This window comes from Coloeus monedula (genome assembly GCF_965178545.1).
Source record: "Coloeus monedula genome assembly, chromosome: 34".
In the NCBI taxonomy this organism is placed as follows: Eukaryota; Metazoa; Chordata; class Aves; order Passeriformes; family Corvidae; genus Coloeus; species Coloeus monedula.
The window spans coordinates 3,213,477-3,231,398 of record NC_138814.1 but is presented as its reverse complement, the minus strand read 5'-3'; the positions used below and the strand labels follow the sequence as shown (position 1 = coordinate 3,231,398).

General features: G+C 46.1%; 1 pseudogene across 1 annotated transcript; it reads left to right on the top strand.

The window, feature by feature from the left end:
• The first annotated feature begins 15,093 nt into the window (after positions 1 to 15,093).
• LOC309583985 (olfactory receptor 14J1-like) lies at positions 15,094 to 16,044 on the top strand (annotated as a pseudogene). Its single transcript has one exon. The product of its transcript is annotated as an olfactory receptor 14J1-like (transcript).
• The last annotated feature ends 1,878 nt before the right edge of the window (positions 16,045 to 17,922 follow it).

Genomic DNA, 17,922 nt, shown 5'->3' with positions numbered 1-17,922 from the left:
CAGAGCGAGGAAGACGTTCAGCCTTCATCAAATGCCCACCGAGCCTTCCTCACTGTGACCACTAGGGAGCCCTGGGCCTGCGCTCCGTGTGTGCTACTGATAATAACGAGTGCTGACAAATGGTTTGCACAACCACACCTTTTCTAGGAAAAACAATGAATATGCCTGAAATGGAACCACATCTTGTAATCTGCCGTGTGCCTGGGGTGGGTGTTTGGAGGAGCGATCCCCGCACACCCAGCACGCTGAATAAAGCAAACACCCGCTTCTTGGACTTTGTCTGGGAAGTGTCTCTTGGCCCGGTGTGGGGCGAATCATAGAGCTGCCAGAGGGGCCTTTTTGGCTCAGCTGAGAGCAGTCCTGCTGCAAGGCTGTCCTCGAGCTGCTTGGGCTGCACATGTGCCCAGGGAATGCTCATTGCTTGCAGTCTCAGGCGCTGTGGGTGTGCAGGTGTAACTACTGCAGGAGGGAACAGCTCTGCTGGGGGCAGTTCTCTTTTTCTTGGTGGTTTTTCTGTTGAATGAACGTTCCCTGCCAGCTCTGGGCAGAGCTCTGTACCTGTATGTGCCACTTGTCTGTGGCATTGTGGCTCAGGAGGTGGCCAAAGGGAGCTTGCCCGAGGTGTGGGCAGAGGAATGGCCATCAGGCCAGGCTGGGGGGTCAGCGGCCGGTCAGTTGCGTTGCGTGGCCGCGGCTCTGGAGGCTTGTGTGGGAGCGTGTGCAGGGCTGGAAGGCTGGGGCTGCCGCCGCTGTGTCCCAGAGCCGGGAAGGCCGGGGCTGGCCCGGCCCTGGCCCGGCCCCGCCAGCTCTGGCAGCTGCCGGCGGGGACACAAAGGGCAGCTCCGAGCTGCGGCCGCTGCGCTGCGGCCGCACAAAGGCAGCGCCCGCAGAGCTCCAGGGCAAGGTCCTGGCCCTGGCTCGGGGCTGGGCCGGGGCCAGCGGCAGAAAATCAACTTGCAGCTTGGGCCCCGCAGCAGGGAGGAGCAGCAATTGCTGGCTGAGAGAGACTCTTGCCAAGGGCCTGCGGGGCTGGGCCCCAGGGAACGGCTTCCCGCTGCCCGAGGGCAGGCTGAGATGGGATGTGGGGCAGCAATGGTTCCCTGGCAGGGCGCTCAGGGCTTGGCACAGGCTGGCCCCAGAAGCTGCGGCTGCCCCCGCATCCCTGCAAGTGTCCCAGGCCGGCTCGGCCATTGGGGCTTCCTGCCCAGGAGGGCTGGGCTGGGCTGGGCTGGAGCTGCTGAGGGCGGGATGGGCTCTGCCTGAGACAGCTGAAGGCTGCGCATGATGAGGCCGGGGGACCCGTTCCTCAGTGGGTTCTGGGGTATCCCACATTCCTGAAGGGATGTCAGGGTATGTCCCATTCCTGAGGCAGTTTTGGGGTCCCCCCATGCTTCGGGAGGGGTTCTGAGAGGGGGGCTGTGGTACTTGGAAGGGGGACCTATTGTCAGGGAGCCGGGGAGCTCATTTTGGGAAGGATGCTGCTATTTATGGCGACGTTGAGAGGTTCTGCATGGCCTGTGGGGCCCTGACTCTCATTTTGGGACTTGACGTGAGCACCGTAGCAAGGGCTGAGGAGAGGTTCCAAGCTCCCATTTGGGATGGAGGGATTGAGCAGGTGCCTCCAATAAACTCAATGCCAGCCCCAATGTGTCGATGGCAGCCCCAAATGGCTCGATCCGTCAGCCCCAAGGCCCGGCTGTGGGGAGTCAGGAACCACAGAGGGGGAATTGGTGTCCAGGAGGGGTGGGATGGGATGGGATGGGATGGGATGGGATGGGGGTGGCATCATGGGGGTGGGATGAAGTTTGGGAGGGATGGGGTGGTTTGGGCACTTGGAGTGGGGAACTCCAGGGAGGGAAAGCAGGAGACACTTTTGGGGAGGCTCCTGCAGCTTTTTGACAATTTTGGGGCCTCTAAGTGGCTTCTGGGAGGTTGCAGTGAATTTGGGGAAGGTGCCGTAAACCCCCCACAATTTGTGGGGCTGAGGTGAAGTCCCCAGATTTTGGGAGGGTGATGAGACCCCAATTGGGAGGGGATCCTGCTGCTGTGCACCCCTTCAATGGGGTGAGAAGTGGCTTGGGAGCGAGGGAAGGAAGGAAGGAAAGGAAGGAAAGGAAGGAAGGAAAGGAAGGAATTCGGAAGGAAGGAAGAAATTCGGAAGGAAGGAATTCGGAAGGAATTCGGAAGGAATTCGGAAGGAATTCGGAAGGAAGGAAGGAAGGAAGGAAGGAAGGAAGGAAGGAAGGAAAGGAAGGAAGGAAGGAAGGAATTCGGAAGGAAGGAAGAAATTCGGAAGGAAGGAATTCGGAAGGAATTCGGAAGGAAGGAAGGAAGGAAGGAAGGAAGGAAGGAAGGAAGGAAGGAAGGAAGGAAGGAAGGAAGGAAGGAAGGAAGGAAGGAAGGAAGGAAGGAAAGTAGAATAGAAGGAAGAAAAAAGGAAGAGAGCAACAAGAAACAATAAAAAAAGAAAAAAATAATAAAGAAAAAACATTTAAAATGAAAAAAGCAAGCAAGGAAAAAGAAAATAAAAATGAAAGAAGGAACGAAAAGAAGAAAGGAAGAAAATCAAAGATGCGAGATATAAACAAGAAAATGAATGTGATGAAACAAGAAAAGAAAAAGAAAGCAAGCAAGACTAAATAACATGAGACCAAATAGAAAATAAAAGAAAAAGAAAAAAAGGAAGGAAGAAAGAAACAACAAAGAAGGAGAAAAAAGAACAGAAAGGAAGACACAAGAAAAAATAAGAGGAAAAGAAAGAAAGAAAGAAGAAAGACAGAAAGCAACAAAAAAACAGAAAAAAGGGAGAAAAAGATTTAGAAATGAAGAAAGAAAGAAAAAAGGATTCAATAACGTGATGTGAACAAGAAAAAGGAAAATGAAAGCAAGCAAGTAAGAAAGACTCAATAATTTGAAACGAAGAAGAAAAATGGGAAAAAAGGAGGAAAGAAGAAAGCAACAAGAAAAAAAAAAGAAAGACTTGAAAGAAAACCCATAAAGAATGAAGAAAGCAACCAAGCAAAAAGATAATAAAAATGGAAGAAAGGAAAGAAATGAAGAAAATAAAAAGACAGAAATCAACAAGAAAATGAAAAGAGAGAAAAAAAAAGATGGAAGGAAGAGACAAAGACTAAATAACATGAAACCAATTAGTATAAGGAAAAGAAAAAAGAAAAACAAAGAATGAAATAAGGACAAAAAAAAAAAAGAGCAAAAAAGAAAGACACAAGAAAAAATAAATGAAAAGAAAGAGAGTCAACAAAGGAAGACGAAAGCAACAAAAAAAAACCCTAAAGAAAGGAAAAAAATAAAAATGAAGAAAGAAAGACTCAGTAATGTGAACCAACAAGAAAAAGGAAAAAAAGAAAGAAAGACAGAAACAAGGAAGAAAGAAAAAAAAGAACTGAAAGAACAGCACAAGGAAAAAGTAAAAAAAAGGAAGAAAGCAACCAAAGAAAGAAAGAAGAGAGAAAGCAACAAAAAAACCAAAAACAAGATAGAAAAAAATTTAAAAAAGAAGAAAGAAAGAAAGAAAGAAAGAAAGAAAGAAAGAAAGAAAGAAGATAAAAAAATGAATGAAAGAAAAAACAAGACAGAAAGAAACAAGAAAAAGAGAAAAAAGGAAGAAATATAGAAAAAAAGAATGGAAGAAAGCAAACAACAATAAACAGAAAAAAAAGAAAGCAAAAAATAAAAAAAAATGAAACAGAAAGAATGAAAGAAAGGAAACATCAGAAGACAGAAATCAACAAAGAAAATGAAAAAAGAGAAGGAAAAAGAAAAGAAGAAAGAAACAGCAAGCAACAAGAAACAGAAAGAGAACAAAAATATATAAAAATGAAAGCAAAAAGCAGGAAAGGAAGGAAGCAAGAAAGAAAGAAGGAAGGAAAGAAAAAGGAATTGAAAAGACAGAAATCAACAAGAAAATGAAAAAAGTGAAGATAAAGAAGAGAAGAAAGAAAGAAAAATACTCAATGACATGAAACCAACAAGAAAAATGAAAAAATGGAAGAAGAAAGCAACAAGAAAAAATTAAAATAAAAAGAAAGAAAAATCATTTAAAAATGAAGAAAGCAAGCAAAAAGATAATAAAAATGAAAGAAAGGAAGAAAAGAAGAAAGAAAAGGAAAAAAGCAAAAGACAGAAATCAACAAGAAAATGAAAAAAGGTCAGGAAAAAGAAAAGAAGAAACAAAGAAGAAAGAAAGACTAAATAGCATGAAACCAACAAGGAAATAAATGTAAAAAATGGCAAAAAAAAAAAAAAAAAAGAAGGAAAGAAAGAGGCAAGGAAGAAAGACAAAAAAGAAGAGAAAGAAAGACAGAAGACGAAAGAAACAAAAAATAAAAGCAAGCCAAAAGGAAAGAAAGAAGAAAGACAGAAAGCAACAAAAAGGAATAAAAAGGAAAAGGAAAACAAAAAGCGAAAAATAAAAAGAAGAATGGAGGGAAGCAACAAGGAACAAAAACAGAAAAAAAGGAGAAAAACATAAAAAATGAAGAAACAAAGAAAGTAAAAAGACAGAAAGAAACAAGGAAAGAGAAAATAAGAAAGAGAAGAAAGAAGAAAGAAGAAAGAAAGAAAGAAAGAAAGAAAGAAAGAAAGAAAGAAAGAAAGAAAGAAAAGAAAGAAAGAAAGAAAGAAAAGAAAATGAGAAGACAGAAATTACAAAGAAAATGAAAAAAGTGGAGAAAAAGAAAGAAAGAAATAAACAAAGAAACAAACAAAGAAAGCAAATGTACATAACATGAAACCAAACAGAAAATAAATTTTTAAAAAACACAAAAATAGAAGAAAGAAAGAAACAAGGAAGAAAGAAAAAAAGAAGAGAGAGAAAGACACCAGACAAAAGAACACAAAAAATTGAAAGAAAGCAAAAAGGAAAGAAAGAAAAAAGAAAGAAAGCAACAAAAAGAAAAAAAAAGGAAAAAGAAAACAAAAAGATAAAAAATAAAAGGAAGAAAGGAAGAAAGCAACAGGTGAAAAAAAGGGGAAAAATTAAAAAATGAAGAAAGAAAGAAAAGAAGAAAGAAACAAAGAAACAAACAAAGAAAGCAAGAGTACATGACATGAAACCAACAAGAAAATAAAAAGAAAAAAAGAAGAAAGAAAGAAAGAAACAAGGAAGAAAGAAAAAAAGAACAGAAAGAAAGACACAAGAAAAAAAACAAAAGAAAAGAAAGAAAAAAGAGAAAAAAAGAAGAAAGCAAGCAACAAAAAAAACAAGAAAAAGAAAGAAAAAAGATAATGAAGAAAGACAGAAAGCTAAAAGAAATTAACAAGAAAAGGAAAAAAGCAAAGAACAGTAACAGATAAAAGAAAGAAAGACTCAATAGCGTGAGACCAAGAAGAAAAATGGAAAAAAAAAGAAGGAAGAAAGCAGCAAGAAGCAATAAAAAGAGAAGCAAGAAAGAGAAAACATTCAAAAATGAAGAAAGAAAGAAAAAAGATAATAAAAATGAAAGAAAGGAAGAAAAAAGAAAGACTCAAAACATGAAACCAACAAGAAAATAAATTTTATGAAAACTCAAAAAAAGAAGAAGGAAACAAGGAAGAAAGAAAATGACAGAAAGAAAGACACAAGAAAAAATAGAAGTACAAGAGAAACAAGGAAAGCAAAAAAAATGAAAGAAAGCAGCAATAACAAAAAAAAAAGGGTAAAAAAATGAAGAAGGAAAGAAAAAAGAAGGAAAGAAAACCAAAAGAAATCAAGAAGAAAATTTAAAAGTGAAGAAAAAAGAAGAAAGACTAAATAACATGAAGCAAAAAAAAAATTAAAAAAAGAGGAAAGAAACAATCAAAAAAAAGACACAAGAAAAAAAAAGATTGGCACAAGAAAAAATTAAAGAAAAAATTAAAGGAAAAATAAAGAAAAAAGCCAGAAAGCAACAAAAAATAGGAAAAAGAAAGAAAAAAGATAAAAGAATGAAGAAAGAAAGATAAAAGAAACCAAGACGAAAATTTAAAAATTGAAGAAAAAAAAAGATGAAAGAATGAAGAACGAAAAAAGAAAGAAACAAAGAACGATTCAATGACGTGTAACCAACAAGAAAAAAAATTAAAGAGACCATTGTGACCTTGTGGGGCCTCCTGGACTCAAGGGACCATTGCCACACTGTGGGGCCTCATGGAATGAAGGGTCCATTGTGCCACTGCAGAGCCAAGGACACCATGGTTACACTGCGGGGCCATGGAACCAAGGCACCATTGGGACACCCCGTGGCCTCATCCTCTGGAATTCCAACACATCTGAGGGATGGCAGCAACCTGCAGGCAGCACGGAAGGATTCTGGGGAGAGCCTTTGATCCCTGCTCCAAAGGAAATCAGAGAAAGAGCCCTGGTCAGATCAAGGCACCTTTTCCTTTTCCTTTTCCTTTTCCTTTTCCTTTTCCGTTTCCTTTTCCTTTTCCTTTTCCTTTTCCTTTTCCTTTTCCTTTTCCTTTTCCTTTTCCTTTCCCTTTCCCTTTCCCTTTCCCTTTCCCTTTTCCTTTTCCTTTTCCTTTCCTGGTGTAAACTGTTGACCTGCCTGTAAGGTGCAGCAAAAGCTTTGCAGGGTTTGGTTCAAGGTAGCCAAGGTTGGAAGTGTTGGAGTCCCTTCTAAGAGAAGGGTTGGAGTCTTTGTGCCATGACTGCCTGGCATCCATGGAACAAGTGTGTTCTGGCATACTCTGGGATCTCGAGAGCAATCCCATGCAGGAGCCAGCACTGGCCCTGCACCCTGGTGGGAGCAGCGTGGTACGGATGGGAAACGGGCAGCTGGGTGTGCAGTGGCAACCTCGAGCCAGGTCCTAGAAGGCCAGGCTTTAGCTTTGAACAGAGCAGCACAAAAAGCAGAATGAATGACCTTGCCTAGAAATCACTGAAGGACAAAGGGTGACCATATGGACTGATTTGAACTCTGGGTTTGGAATAATACACCCCCAGGGAGCCACATGGAAGGAAAGGGCAAAGGGTACTCCAGTGAGTACAAAAAGAAATCAGTCCCCTACTGCAGAGTGTGCCAAAGCCAAAAGAAGTGGCCCTGGTGCCCTTGTAAAGCCCATGGGTTTGGAGACTCCCCAGTTAATCCAGGGAATCCATTGGCTGACCAAACAGCTCAAGAGGGTGCTGAAAAAGCTCTCCTTGCACTAATACCTAGCAAAAACTGGAATGTTCTGCAACAACAACCAGATTCCAGTGATCAGGACAGGCAGTCAGCCCCAGCAGCAGCAGCAGCTACGGAAAATCCCAGCAGGTGATTGGTAACCCCGTGTGGGCAGGTAATTGTAGCTCCACAATTAATGTAGAACGGAACTAAAACATCAGGAAACACATGAGGAAATGGAGAATATGGTGGCCAGTTTACAAAGGCATCTAGTAAGCACAAAAATGGCAAAAAATGATAGATCAGTTGTTGAGAAAGATGTGATTGGTTTTAAAGGAAGAAGGCTGCCTCCAGGGCTCGTTAAATGGGAATCACCAGGTGATTTTGGCCAACTGATTTTGCAGAAGTGCCCAGGCAGAAGGGGGCACTGGCACATTTTGGTATTGGTGCATACATTTTCTGGATGGCCAGAAGCTTTCCCATGTGGCACCAACAAGACAAGGGAAGTCTCAGAAGTTTTGCTGAAATGAATATTTAATAGCACTGGGACTAACTCTTGTAAGCCTTAAAAGGTGCATGGTTCTCAACAGATCATTGGCGCTGGACTCGCCTGCACATCCTTTCCAACCAGGAGACCCGGTGTGCATCAGAACCTGGAATTTTGGAACAATCCAGCCAAAGTGGAAGGGACCATCTCAAGTCCTGCTGGTAACCTACCCTGCACTCAAGGTAGAAGGAATCAAACTCGGGGTTCATCACATGTGGGTAAAACCAGCGAGCACACATTAAACACAGCAGAAACAAGACTGACTGACACCGTGGGGTTTGGGGTTTTGACATAAATCCTATTGTTTTAGGTATTGAATATGACTTTCTAGGGGGATACTATTTATTGGATGTAGATGAAGATGATCAATAATTGTGTATCTATAATAATAATAGAAATGATGTTCCAGATTTCTGGGAAGGGAAATGCGGTTTTCAAAGTCAGTGCAAGATGTTGGCCGATGACAGAATGTAACCCCTGTAACAGCTTGTTTGCCAACACCAACCTCTGCAGAAAATCCAGTTCCGTGGGGAGCTTCAGTCAGCAATTTGACAAAAATCTGGGAACGCATGTGGGAAGGAAATAGCACCCAGGGCACCTGGAGAGGGATGGAAGGAGAATATTCCTTACCATGGGCACATCAGAACAATACTGCTGAGAATTGTAACATTTCCAAAGCAGATCTGGAAATTACCTCGGGAAATATTGATCAGCTGACAGATTGCACTGATACCCCCTGGGGCTGTCAAATTCCAGAAGTATGGAATCGCCCTCAGACAGGACAATGGGAATGGTTCCAGCCAGTTCAGGGGTGTCTGGGCTGGGAAGGGAGCCCAGGACTCCCAGAGGACCCCTTACAGGTGGGTATAAAATATCCTGATTTAACAAGGTCAAGGCCAAAGGATCCTAGGACAAAGGAAAAGTGGGATTGCCCTGGGACAGACACTTGAGCTGTTTGGAATCCTGAGGTCCAGCGACTCCTGGCTGTGGCCCAGGCTCTGAGGCTGGGCTGTTGTAGTGGTTTGGTCCAAGATACTCATTACTGTTTATCTGCTGTGAGATAAGAATTAGGAGAAATGCAAAGCAGGCACCAAACTTGAAAGAATATAAAGAAGTTTATTAACAGACCTAAAAGAAGGGAAAAAAAAAATTATACCACCTTCAGAACTCTCCTCCTCCCCCCACCTTCCTCCCTTCTCCCACTGACAATGTGAAAAGACAACCCTTGAGATGTTCAGTCTGTTTACCACTTCCATAATAACCTTGTTTAGTCCATTTAGAAAGAGAAGTCTCTTCTTGCTCATGCTATGAAAACATTATCACAACGAGACAGCCATCCACTTCCAAATATTGTTCAGTCCATTTAGGAAGAAGAGTCTCTCTGCCTGCATGTGAGTCCTTTCCCCTGACTTGCAGCTTGTTCAAGGTCACACACAGATAGCAATTGGTTTTCCCACGTTCGAGGGTCCACTCTTGAAGTTTTTTGGGGTACAATTTTAAGGTTGAGCCGTTCAGAAAAAAAACAGAGGCCCTTCTCCTTCCCTGGGAGCAAAGGGTCTTCATCATCTTCATTGTTAGGACTATCTCTGGGAGCATCTCTAGGGACTGAGGTTTCCTCCTTTCCCATTTGGAGCAAAAGTCCTCATCTGGTTCATCTCTCCCTGTCCAAATTTCTCATGAAATTACAGCTGCGTCAGCATCTGCCTATCTCAGCACAGGTGCTTTTGCTTACGAGTTGAACACTCCACCCCCCAGATCTTCATGAAATTACAACAGGATACTCTGATATATCATAGCTTCACAACAGAATTTCAGCTTTAAGCATCTCCTCTCTCTCTTCCCTCAGGTTTTCAGCTCTTCACAGCAGTAAAAGGGTTAATCTCACCTCGGCCTTGCAGCTTTGCAGCTGGAATGTTGAATTTTTCTTATCGCAGTGGAGAGGGGGGAGAGCCGAGCCGCTCTGGCTGCCCACGGCAAGGCAGTGGGGGGGGGGGTTCCATGGCTGGAACAGGTCCATCGGCTTCAGGATGGCCGTGGCCCTGCCCGGCCTGGCCCAAGCAGGGCCTGGCTGGGCCCGCTGGCCCCCACATGGGGCCTGCAGCCACCTGTCCCAGCGCCGGAAACGAGAGAGAGCTTGGAGGGGGAGTTTGCCTATTCTTAAATGTGGATCACAGAGGTGGTCACAACATTAAGTGGCTTAGAGAATTGTCCATATTCAAACTGGCCAGCTGATAGGTTCTATCAGTTCCCAGAGGAAACTGTAAGCACCCCTTAGCAAGGACATCCCTTCCGGGACCATGCTTGCTAACCTATGACACCTCTCTATGGGACCTACAGCTGCTATGGTTTTTTGAAGGACAATTGCTGTAGATTTGAGTGATTCTGGAAGGCCTCGAATTAAAGGGGTCATCAGTTCAGGTTTCACAGGTAATTGCGTGGGGGATTCATATCCAGGAGTTAATTTCCTTTCGTGGATCATTTGCAGACAGGCAGCTTTGTGGACGCTTTCTAGAAGTTGATCAGGGGTACCAACTATAGCGAAAGGGTCTCCCCTTTCTAAAGGATTGAGTCCCCCGGCCCAGAAAGCTGCGCGCTGAGTCAGCGACCATGTGTTACGTTTGTCTCCTGTTGTTAAGAGAACTCCATGTCCCCAGTATCCACTGGCCTCCTGTTCAGTGAATTGAATTTGGTCTCCTCCAGTGAGAGACACTCAGAAAACATATTCCGTCTCAGATTCATGGGGGAGCTGCCCGTGCCCCTTTTTTAACTTAGCCAACTCAGTAGCAGTGTATGGTATTTATTTAGTGGTGATATGTGCTTCAAAGTCTTCATCATTGCTATAATTATATTCTGTTTTAATCAGAGGTCTCATAGGAGGGCAGCAGTTTTCCCCACAATTTTTCACTAGCACTAGTTCTTCCTAGGGATATATTTGGTTAATGTGAGGAGTTTTCTTTTCCTCTTTCTCTTTTGGTGAGTCAGCATTCTTGAATTCTTAGAATATTCCTCTTTTAAAGCAGCCCACAGCAAATGATTTTCATTCCTTTCTTCATCTAATTGTTTCTGTAAAATCTCCACTAGGTTTTGAAGTGAATCTATGATTGCTTTCTCTTCACTACATCGCTTAAAGTGGTGATCTATAGCTGCCATAAGGCATGCTCCTAAAACAGAGCAGATTATGGTTTTATTTCGGCCAAATTTAAACTTTGTCTCATGTTGGAATGAACATATTCTATCAGTCACATTCTCCAAATTAAACCAGTTATTTTGAGCCCATTCTTCCCCTCCCGGAGAGGGCTGGGCATTGTGCTTTGCTAGCAGAGCATAAAATGCAGCTTTAACTTTTGTACTGGGCTTTTCAGTCATTTTATGAAGGGATCAAAACCACCACAGGGAGGTAAAAACCTAATTACACATTGCGACACAAACAGCTTCACTGTGTCTCCCTTCGCTTCCCTGAGTGGGTGAAGAGACCAAATCTGCCTGGGAGGTACTCCTTAAGTTACTTACGGTTGTCTCTTCACTACACCAAGCAGTCCAAATTCACACACACACCAAAAAAACACAGTTCCCCCTTTTACACTAAGAGATCTTTTTGTGAAAAATCTGAAGACAGAGCCCTCAGCTGAGTATGGGGTGTTTTTCACCTAGGTGTGTGCAGTTTGCGGGAAATTCGAGTCGCCCCCCTTGCTTTCTAGACACCGCTCACCCTTTGCGGGGTGTCGGGCTAGGTGCGGCTGGAGTGAAATGTCCTTCCCCTATTACAGACTACACACAACCTTGCAACCCCTTCTGTCTGTCAGAAATCCTGTCCGTGATGCCAGTTTAATGTCACGATCCGCTAATGCAAGCGGGGGTCGTGATGGTTCGTTTACAGATCTCAGAGTGTAAAAGGACACAAGAGATTTCAGTTTTAATCAGAACAGTGCACCTTTATTAAGTGCCCACAACATGGTAATGCGATAGAGGAGAGAGAGAGAGAAAGAAAAACAAAGTAAAAGAGTAGAGAGGAAGAAAAAGGGGGGCAATAGCTACCAACGGGTGAGACGAAGTCCTTGTGGTCTTCTGCCAATAGATTTGTCTTCTTTCCGTGGGGAGATCTCATCTCAGTTATTTCAGAAAGTCCATTTATAGTCCTTTTCAGAAGCGAGGGACAACTGGCCAAGAGGTTGGGAAATCTACAGCTGTTGTTATGGGGTCTGTTGCTTTGGGAAAACAGGTACAGGACAGCTGTACAGGACAGGTCGTTCCTTTCTGCTTCAGCGCAGTCCTTCCCGCCTGGGCAGCAAGAACGGCGCAGTCCATTGTGAGCTGCACAAATTTCCTCAGGAATGCGTACCAGTTCCCAGCGGGCACACCTGCAGGCAACAGTTGGCAGACATCCTACCTTAGGCAGGTCGGAACTCCTGTGTTTAGCCTCTGTTCTCGGCGATGATCGTGAGGCAGATGAGGGATCTTTGGACCGTCTCCTACAGACTGGGAAGGGGCTGAGAAGTGACTGCGGGAGAATCACTCCCAGCCCCTGGCACAGGAAGCCTCTGGCTGCAGGACACGGCAGCTGCAGCTCCTGGAGGGATCTCCTAAAGCTGCAGCATCCCAGTGCCTATGGATTCTGTGAGTACAACTCAGAGCATCTCGAGTGCAGGGGAGGTGAAATGCTCATGAGGCTCTGACAGGCTGAGGGTTTCTGATCACTCCCAGAATATTTCCAATGCAAGGATTTTGATAGAAATGAGGAAATTTCCTGAGACTTTGTTTTCAGTTTCCTGCCACTGGAGAATGGTAGGGAGGGAGGATAAATATTAAAGGTATTATGAATTTTGTGAGGTCCCTGGGACATCTGAACTGTTACTTTCAGTGATCAGCAGGTGCACAGGAGATCCCTCCTGTGCTTTCAGCCACTCCTGTGTCCATGGACAGCACCAGCATCACCTTGGCTGGACCCATCAGGCTCAGTCTGAGCTGTCCTTTCTCCAAGCTGCAAACAGAACCTGCCCCAGCCAGTGCCCTGCACACAGGCAGGTTTCTGTAGGGCCAAGGAGAGTGCACAGAGATTTGGGGTCCATGAGTGCTGGCAGGGAGAGATCAGGCACAGGGAAACAGCTCCAGGAGGAAAATCCCCAGGAAGGAGAGATGAGATCAGGGAAGGAGAGAAAACAAAGCCAGCAATGTGTCAGGGAGAGTTTAGAGATCCCCACAGAATCCCCTCCAGTGCAGCCCCTCCCTCTGAAGAAGCCCCCTCCCTCCTGTGCCCCCCAGCCAAGCCTCTGCCCTCAGGGCTGGGGGTCCAAGGCGTGAAGCCCCTCCTGTGCAGGCAGAGCTGCAGCAGAGCCGTGGGGCAGCTCTGCAGTCCCGGGCCCAGTTCCCTCTGCAGAGCACAGGGCTGGGAGCAGCTGCCCGGCCCTGGGGGCTCTGGGAGGGGGCACAGCTGGCTCAGGGTGACGCTGGCCCCAGTGCCCGGCTGTGGGCAGGGCTGTCAGTGCAGCCAGGGCAGCAGCTCAATCTCCCTTCATCCAGTGCCAGCTCTGGGACTCTTGGCTCTTTCCCTGAGGTTTCCTTCCAAGCTGGGAGTTTTCTCCAGGATGCAAACGTGTCCTGGAGCATCTTTGTGTTATCTGAAAAGCCCAGAGAGAGGAGAAAAGCAGAGATGCTACAAGTGTGCAAATGCTGTCGGGTTGGTGAAATGAGCCAGGGGTGTCCTCGGCTACGAATGTGGTGCTGAGACCTTGAGAGAGGGATGGACATTTGGGGGTCTGTGGTGGATCCATCTGCTCCCAGCAGCACCTGGTGATCTTTAAGAGAAACTTGGGAGGGTGAACATTCTGCATTTGAGAAAAGTGAAACAGAAAAGCTCGGAACAGGTCAGAATGACAGAGCACCTCCCCTGAGTCTCCACTCATCATCTTGCCTTGTGTCATAGGTTAGCAAGCATAGTCCTGGAAGGGATGTCCTTGCTAAGGGGTGCTTACAGTTTCCTCTGGGAACTGATAGAACCTATCAGCTGGCCAGTTTGAATATGGACAATTCTCTAAGCCACTTAAAGTTGTGACCACCTCTGTGATCCACATTTAAGAATAGACAAACTCCCCTCCAAGCCCTCTCTCGTTTCCGGCGCTGGGACAGGTGGCTGCAGGCCCCGTGTGGGGGCCAGCGGGCCCAGCCAGGCCCTGCTTGGGCCAGGCCGGGCCGGGCCACGGCCATCCTGAAGCCATGGACCTGTTCCAGCCGTGGAACCCTCCCCACTGCCTTGCCGTGGGCAGCCGGAGCGGCTCGGCTCTCCCCCCTCTCCACTGCGATAAGAAACATTCAACATTCCAGCTGCAAAGCTGCAAGGCCGAGGTGAGATTAACCCTTTTATTGCTGTGAAGAGCTGAAAACCTGAGGGAAGAGAGAGAGGAGATGCTTAAAGCTGAAATTCTGTTGTGAAGCTATGATATATCAGAGTATCCCGTTGTCATTTCATGAAGATCTGGGGGGTGGAGTGTTCAACTCGTAAGCAAAAGCACCTGTGCTGAGATAGGCAGATGCTGATGCAGCTGTAATTTCATGAGAAGTTTGGACAGGGAGAGATGAACCAGATGAGGACTTTTGCTCCAAATGGGAAAGGAGGAAACCTCAGTCCCTAGAGATGCTCCCAGAGATAGTCCTAACAATGAAGATGATGAAGACCCTTTGCTCCCAGGGAAGGAGAAGGGCTTCTGGTTTTTTTTCTGAATGGCTCAACCTTAAAATTGTACCCCAAAAAACTTCAAGAGTGGACCCTCGAACGTGGGAAAACCAATTGCTATCTGTGTGTGACCTTGAACAAGCTGCAAGTCAGGGGAAGGGACTCACATGCAGGCAGAGAGACTCTTCTTCCTAAATGGACTGAACAATATTTGGAAGTGGGTGGCTGTCTCGTTGTGATAATGTTTTCATAGCATGAGCAAGAAGAGACTTCTCTTTCTAAATGGACTAAACAAGGTTATTATGGAAGTGGTAAACAGACTGAACATCTCAAGGGTTGTCTTTTCACATTGTCAGTGGGAGAAGGGAGGAAGGTGGGGGGAGGAGGAGAGTTCTGAAGGTGGTATAATTTTTTTTTTTCCCTTCTTTTAGGTCTGTTAATAAACTTCTTTATATTCTTTCAAGTTTGGTGCCTGCTTTGCATTTCTCCTAATTCTTATCTCACAGCAGATAAGCAGTAATGAGTATCTTGGACCAAACCACTACACCTTGCAAAAGTTGCTCTGTTATCCCTGAGGGCAGCAGAAATGCTGAGGGCTTCTGATACCCAAGAATACCAGGAGAGATACGGGTGGAGATTAAAAACAAAAACCTCAGAACTCTTAAACACAAAAGGGTGTCTGTGTGTGTTCCAGGGAGGGTGGATGGGAAATGGCTCTGATTGTGGTTACAGATCTCCTCTAACTCTTCACTGTCTTTTTCTCCATGGCAGAACCCAATGCCCGGACACAGCCAATGTCCAACAGCAGCTCCATCAGCCACTTCCTCCTGCTGGCATTGGCAGACACACAGCAGCTGCAGCTCCTGCACTTCTGCCTCTTCCTGGGCATCTCCCTGGCTGCCCTCCTGGGCAACGGCCTCATCATCAGCGCCGGAGCCTGCGGCCAGCACCTGCACAGCCCCATGTTCTTCTTCCTGCTCAGCCTGGCCCTCACTGATCTGGGCTCCATCTGTACCACTGTCCCCAAGGCCATTCCCTCTGTGGCACCAGGCACATCTCCTGCTCAGCATGTGCTGCTCAGGTGTTTCTTTCTGTTCTTCCTCTCAGCAGAGGATTTCCTCCTCACCATCATGTGCTACGAGCGCTACGTGTCCATCTGCAAAGCCCTGCACTACGGGACCCTCCTGGGCAGCAGAGCTTGTGCCCACATGGCAGCAGCTGCTTGGGCCAGTGCCTTTCTCTACGCTCTCATGCACACGGCCAATACATTTTCCCTGCCCCTGTGCCAGGGCAATGCCCGGGGCCAGTTCTTCTGTGAAATCCCACACATCCTCAAGCTCTCCTGCTCCAAATCCCACCTCAGGGAACTTGGGCTCATTGTTTTTTCCATCTCTTTCGCATTTGGTTGTTTTGTGTTCATTGTTTTCTCCTATGTGCAGCTCTTCAGGGCCGTGCTGAGGATCCCCTCTGAGCAGGGATGGCACAAAGCCTTTTGCACGTGCCTCCCTCACCTGGCCATGCTCTCTCTGTTCCTCAGCACTGCCATGTTTGCCCACCTGAAGCCCCCCTCCATCTTGTCCCCATCCATGGATGTGGCACTGTCAGTTCTGTTCTTTGTGGTGCCTCCAGCCCTGAACCCCCTCATCTACAGCCTGAGGAACTGTTGGAAAAGTCTGGCAACTGTGATGGGGGAAGAAATTGCAGACCAGCCAATATGGTTGATAAAAGCAAGCTCCGTTTATTAGCAATCCAGAGGCACTTATATAGTATACAAGCTTGTTAACTCTTAAGTGGCTTAAAACTTATCAAAGCGCATTTCTGCTTCTACCTAATTAGACTACATTCACAAGCTTCTACTAGTTATGTTATCATTAAAAAATTCAGAGTTCACCCTCCCTTCTCGGGGTCTTATCTGCACAGCTGCACATTCTCAAACTCCCTTTTTGTTCTCAGGCCTGTATCTCACACAGGCACTTCTCATGGAGGGTTTTTCTCACGCAGGCCTTTTGCTTGCAGGCTTTTGCTTGTACAGTTCTTTTATTGATCCCATAATTCTATCAATGACCCATGCCCCAGATCCTCTAATCATTTTGTAACAAGGAACCAGGAGCTCAGGGATGCCCTGAGGAAAATGATGACTGGATTTTTTCAGCAGCAATGAAGTGCCAGTTTTGTTCTCCACAGCTGCAGTGTAACTCAGTGCAGGCCCAGCCAGTCTGCTCAAGTTTTTCAGAGTGGTTCTGTGTGTGCAGGGTTTCCTTTTTCATTTTGTGATAATGTTGTGCACAATGAAACTTTATTTATCCCATCATCATCCCATTACTGGGATCATTCATCCTATTTAGAATTCACTGTTTACACCTTGAATTTTACCCCGAGACAATGGAAATGAGGAATCACCTCCTCTGTGCACTGCAGCAAAATAAAGGATCCTGCAGCAACTTGTTGGTCAAAAATGCTTCCTTTGAAACCTCATCTGAATCTGGCAGGGCAGTGCCTGTGTGCAGAGGGGGAGAGAAGCTGAGTCCCAGCACAGCAGCAGGGCCAGGGAGCAGCAGCACTCGGTGCTTTCAGAGCTGCTCTGTTTATCCTTCCACACTGTCCTTCTGTCCTTGTGGGAGTCCTCAGCTCTGGCTGCTGCGCTGCTCTCCTGCTCTGTGGCTGTCTTGTGAGCACAGGAGGGGTTGACAGATTTGTGTTATTTAAAAGTAGACAGCAGTGGCTGGAATTGCTGGGCTGATGAGTGAAGTTTTTCAGAATTTTATGGCCCTGGGATGTGAGTCACAGGTGGATCCCAGCGAGTCCTGGAGCTGCCAACCTGAACATGAATAATAGAATGGACAAAGCTGCAGCTTAAATGTGACTTAAAAATAAATCCCCAGAGTGGCCAGCCCAGAGATCGTGGTCTGTGCACTGGAACAACCACATTACAACAGGGACTGCAGACCCACCAAAACCCCACCCAAACCCAGCTCAGAGGGGCCTTGGTGGCCCCGTGGCAACCACTGGGCACCAAAGCAGTGAAGCCGTGGAGAGCGAGAGGCTCAGTGGCTGACATTTCTGTGGGACGGGGCTGTCGTGTGAGGGGTGGGGGCTTTAGATCCCAGGGGAATCATTGCCCAGGGAGTTTTTGTTCAGGTCTGTAGTGCATTGATGCTGCCTGGACTCCAGGCACCCACCAAAGCTGCTCTCTCACTCCTGTCCACAGCTGGACAGGAGAGAGAAAATATAACAAAGGGTTCGTGGGTTGAGATAAGGACCAGGAGAGATCCCTCATCCAACACCGTCCTGGGCAAAACAGGCTCAACTTACAGATATCAAGTGAATTCATTAATAACAAAATCAGAGCAGGATAATGAGAAGTGAAAGAAGAGCTTTCAAAACACCTTCCCCCCTCCCCTCCATCCTTCCCACCGATGGTGCAGGAGACAGGGAATGGGGATTGTGGTCAGTTCATCTCCTGTGGCTCCTCCCGCTGCTCAGGGAGAGGAGTTGTTCCCCTGTGAGACCGTGGGGTCCCTTCCCACGGGAGACAGTTCTCCGTGAGCGTCTCTGACATGGGTCCAATCTGACGAGCAGCAGTCCTCCCAAAACTGCTGCGGTGTGGGTCACTCTTCCATGGG